We start from the raw sequence: 5,520 nt of genomic DNA, 5'->3' as shown, positions 1-5,520 counted from the left end.
AAGTTATAGTACTGACTTAGCCGTGTGTCGAGGTGGTTCAAGTGACAGCGCACGCAATGGTGTATTTGTGTTTTACCAGTGGTTTCCCTTGGTGTACAAATCTTGTTTTGGTAAGGTGCCAAGCGACATTTCTTAAGTGTCACCTTCACTACTGAATGAAATTTCGAACTATTTCATCGGAATATAGAAAAATACCAGCCGCAGAACACCGGGGTGTATTTGCTATGTTAAGTAACTTTGGTATTAGGATATTCATTTGGTGAATGCAACATTTATATCTTCATGACTCGTTGCACTCGCATGATCACTCAGGCTGTCACACGCGAGTAAAAACAGAAAAAAAAACATTCGCAGGAAATGTTTGCATTTCCTATGAGCGCAATTCAGATAAGTGCGGAAGCCGACTGGTATTTTCTGCAACCTAGAAATTCTGAAATTCTATTAGCTGCGTAGCATTCTCTGGGACCACCTCGAGCACATTTTAAAGCGATAGCGTTACAGAGATCATTTCACACGAATTTCACTCTGGTTGCGGTACAAACATCGGCGTGAACTGTGAGCGAAAATTTGAGGCGGGCGCATTTAAATAAATACAAAATATGTTAGGATCTAGTTGGAATCAGACCAAGACCTTCTTTCTGGCAAGTAGGTGTTCCACCCCAGTGCTTCAAAAATGCTTGAAAATGTCTGACAAAAAAATGTATGTGAACGTGAACGTCCCGTAGTGCGAGGAGGTTATAGTTATATTGCGTGGCGTAAACGTACAACTTAACGATCGTCATATCATGTTAATTGCGCCACGAATGGGGCATTTTAAATGCCCAACCATTACATACCACTCGGGTGCGACTTGTCATATCAGCAACAGTATGAACAAGCCCCGCCGTGGTGGTCTAGTGGCTAAGGTACTCGGCTGCTGACCCGCAGTTCGCGGGATCACAATCCCGGCGGCTGCGGCGGCTGCATTTCCGATGGAGGCGGAAATGTTGTAAGCCCGTGTGCTCAGATTTGGGTGCACGATGAAGAACACCAGGTGGTAGAAATTTTCGGAGCTCTCCGCTACGGCGCCTCTCATAATCATATGCTGGTTTCGGGACGTTAAACCCCACAAATCAGTCAATCAATGAACAGTATATGAACAATGTGGGCTGCTTGTGTAGTTGGTACTTCGGGAATTCCCGTAATGAAAAATCATAGTGGAATGGGCACTTCGTACCTGTGCTTGCAGTAGGCGTTCTAGGACAGTTTGAAATGGCCAGTGTCACTCGCACAGGCGTTTCTTTCTTTGCGGCTGGTCAAGGTTACCGAGAATCTAGCTCAGGCTAGCGAAATGGGAAGGCTATGCGAACGGGCCCTGATCACGCACTATCGCGTTCTGCACTTCAAAGCGAAGCATAGGTATACCCCGAGACTTTTCATTCGTGGCAGTGTGTGAATGGATTAAAATTCCCGAGCATTGCTATAGCAATAAAATCACGAGCTTTATTACAATAAGAGAAATCACGAGTTTTATTTTATTACAGGTGAAGACTTTCGCTGTGCGGCCTTTAACAATGGAGATACTTGGACTAGTTGGTTGTGCCTATATACTTCATGATCAAACAGTGAAGCCACCACACAAAAACAGAGGCAGTGAGGAGCACAAAACCAAAGCGCCGACTCACAACTGTTTTTTTTTTAAATTTGTTTTCTTTTTTCTGTCTGCGCGTTGTTGCCCTGCCGGTCCACCAAGGAGCACCATTAAACACACAAGACGTATAGGTAGCCACATTTCAGCTGCCGTACCAGGATTCCTCGTTTCTGGCGCGTCGCTCTTGCGTTTTTTATTTTCTACCGGCACAGGCGCACTGCTAGCAACGGACGAAGCACAACGACCTTCCGTGGAAGTAGCCGCCCAGGGTTCACGGCCGGCACTGGTCAGTCTGTGTATACAGGCGCCGTCGTCGGGCACCGCTGGTCGAGCGAGGGCGGCACGCTTGGGGTGACAATCATAAAAGGCAGCTCGGCGAATACGGCGGCCATGACGGGGCAGTGGCTCGTCAAGCGAGTCTTCGCCGAAGTCTCTCCGCCGCCTCATCACAATGTCGGCTGGAGTAATGCGAGATGAAAGTGTTTATTATGTGCACGCGGAGTGCTTGCACAGAACGCCAGTAATGAGTTGGCGGGGAATAAGCGTCGATGAAAAATTAAGGCAAGCCCGAAGCACGTGCTGAGCTGGGCAGCCTCCTTTGTTTCTCTTCGCTTTTTCCTTTCTTTCCTTCTCGTTCCTTTTTTTGTTTTCTCTGCTCAATTTTTTGTTTTTATTCTCTTTATTTCTAATGATTTCTATAATCATTAAGTCGCTCTAAGAACAAGAGGAAGACGACTTCTTTATGGTGAAAGCGCTCTCTCGAATGGCAATGTTACATGTGGTTTCCCCTGCATACGACAAGCTACGGCAACGTATGACGATGACAGCATTCGACAGTTCACCCCGAGTGTTCCGAATTTCAAAGAATTCAGTGAATTGGGGACGTGATGCACTCGGTGAACTGTAACGTGCCTTACACTGTGGAATCAAGATGGATGCATGAGGCCTCCTGCGGCGCTGTTGTGGTTCTGTCACGCTGCTTTACGAACACAGGCATTCTGTAGGATAGCTTGAAACGGCCAATCGTGAGCGCACAGACGTGCGCACAGGTGTTTGAAAAAGAAGACAGTCATCTAGCCCATTTATTTTTGGCCAAGAGACAGCTATAGGATAGTTCAGCATTCGTTCTAACCTTTTTGGTTGTTTTTCTGTCTATATTCAAACTTCTATTTCTATATTGTACATAAACCCGGAACGAATCCGGTCCTGTCGATGCAAGCTTCGTAATTCATATTATTGTTCGTATTTTCAGGACAGAAACCCACAGTATAAATTTAGAATATTGAAAGCACGGGCTGGCTGGAACAACATTTCGAAGGAAACCTAAACACCCAACCCTGCCATTCCGTGTTCTAGTTGACTGCGTGCTGGTTTCTCTCGCTACGCTAAAGTATCGCAGCTGTCTCGCTAATACCATGCGACTTTCGCTCACTCATAGTTCTCTAGAAGCCATAGTGTAGTCGAGAAAGGTAATACAGCCTCGGTCCACAGAGCGTATACTTCACGCACATCACCGACGCCGTATATATACTGTAGGACCCGTACAGCCTCATTGGTTTCCGATGTCCTCAAAGTGGCATCGCCGCGGATCTTGCGGATGTACTCGTGTATCCACGACTACGGTGCATTGTGAAGCATCGCACGCTATCCAGACGCTCGCATCAACGTTCTCCCATGTCACTGTGTGCTGCTTTCGGCGACGTTTCTGCAGTCATTGTTACACCGCAGACTGCATGTATCGGCCGATAGCTCTGATCCCACCTTTTCTTTATTCTTGCCTGAGGTAACACGATACACGATAGCGCTCAAGGTGTAGCAGCTAACGTCAACGACTTGCAGAATGCGTGAGATACTTGATCGGGGTCGGTTTCGAAGCAGCAAGTATTCGGTAGATGGGGATGGTGCTCTTTCATGTCTGTTTCTTTCTTCCTATCTTTGTTACGCTGTGCCTACAATGTTTAACGCGAACCAACCCGCTCTAGTCAAGCTCATGTTTGGTGGTAGATGGATCATTGCAAGCAAACCATTTCCTCTCACCAGCAGATCCTAGAAAGTGTTGTTATCGCTCTTGTTGCTGCGAACCAGTTCAGCACCTAATAAAACGAAAAAGTCGGGTGATTGGGTTTTACACTCTGTGTGGGCTGCCCAGAACGAATGTTTGCTGAGCAGTACGTATTTTCGGAAGAGGTGGAGATGCAAATTTATTAGTAGAGACCATAAGGTCATTGCGGGAAAATAAAGGCCGTCACAAAATACAGCCACGACTATGTACGCCACATATAGCAATTTTATCTTCCTTTTTTGCCGTGCCCAGCCTATATAGTACTGGCAAAAAAAGAGTCGTCAGTAGACTGGCCAATTTTGTGACGATGCCTGCCTGCACAGTTGATTAGGCATATGGGAGCCTCATTCTCAAACAAATCTAACACAGCGTAGATCATTAGAATGATATAATGTTCCGACATTGCAGCTGGTGTCGTACTACCTCGAAGAAATTTTTTAGAGAGAATGTTTAACTGAACTCGTAGTGCTCAGACGTAATGTACCATATGTGGTGTCATATTGACGTATCTTAGTGAAAGATGGAGTTTAAGAAAGTCATTTGATGTTTGCAACTCTATCTGGTTGGCTGCGTCTTAGAGCAAAAAAAATGAAGATGAAGAATGAAAGGTGTCTTGTGCAGTGAAGCGATAGCAATGAACCCTTTTCACGGGCGCCTTCTGTCGCTGCGCACCAGAAATAGTTCGACGGTACTACTATTCTGGTCTCTATGCACAATGTCCGAAACATTTTCGGGGTGCAACGCCTCTGAAATCTGTCGGCGTGCAATCTCGGTGGCCATTGGTGCAAAGGAACGCACAAGAAACCGGCGGAGGGCTGTCATATTTGCTTTTGGCTCTCGCCGCTAGGTGCGCTCTGCCTATCATGAAAAAGGTTCATTGCAAAGAAACCACGCAGTGGTTTCTGTGCCCGAACATATCTCACATTCATCAGATCTTTGGTCATACCGATTATTTGGGAGCAGCCATTCATTCTTAAACAGTACTCGAATCCATAAGCATCTTTGGTAAATCTTACGACAAGCAGATATTTAGATGAGGATCCAGCAGTCCAGAAAAAAAAAACTTGTTTGATCCCTTCAGCATAGCAATTTGTATAACATGAAAGTGGAATTTGCCTTCATAGAAGTAGGGCCTATATAGTGATACTTCAGAACTCTTTCAATGTTTATAGGAGTTTGGCAGCTATAGCGCCAGTTGGCGCCATTTGGACCACTAGGCACTCTCGTTGGCGCCTAGTGGTCCATCACCATCACGAGGTCCATGATGATCATTTATTGATAGTTGGGCACAGCGCATCGCCGATTGAGAGCAAAGGTGGAACACAAGCACATAATAAACCCTGGTACTCGATACCAACTTCAAAGCATCGTCAATTAAACAGAGAAACGACATTGTGTGCGCTACTGACTAATTGGGTAACCTATACACTCGTGCTCATGCATATACACTTCTGTTCAGCAACATGAAGGCAGAGGTCCGCAAATTTAGCTCTGAACACGCGCACACATTCTACGTCATGCTGGCCTGCAGGTCTCCCTTCATCGCCATTCGTCCATCGACATGGCTGCCTTTCTGCAGCGCTTATTAGTTGATGCTATCGCACTCGAAGCAGTCTGTGACGGAAAACACCACTACTGCATCTAGAAGCAGCACTACTCTGACGAGCCATCACTCGTGAACACCAAGTGAGAGTCAATTAGCATAATTGCGGCAGCTTCGGTAGCCGAGTTGGTAGTGGGCTGGGAGCTTGCGATCGCGCACGCAGGGGTCGTCGATTGGGGGTGACTGAAATCGATGACTGAAATACGTCACTGAAGTCTTTGTGGG

Source organism: Rhipicephalus microplus, chromosome 4, assembly GCF_043290135.1.
Source record: "Rhipicephalus microplus isolate Deutch F79 chromosome 4, USDA_Rmic, whole genome shotgun sequence".
In the NCBI taxonomy this organism is placed as follows: Eukaryota; Metazoa; Arthropoda; class Arachnida; order Ixodida; family Ixodidae; genus Rhipicephalus; species Rhipicephalus microplus.
Note: the sequence above shows the minus strand (reverse complement) of the source record.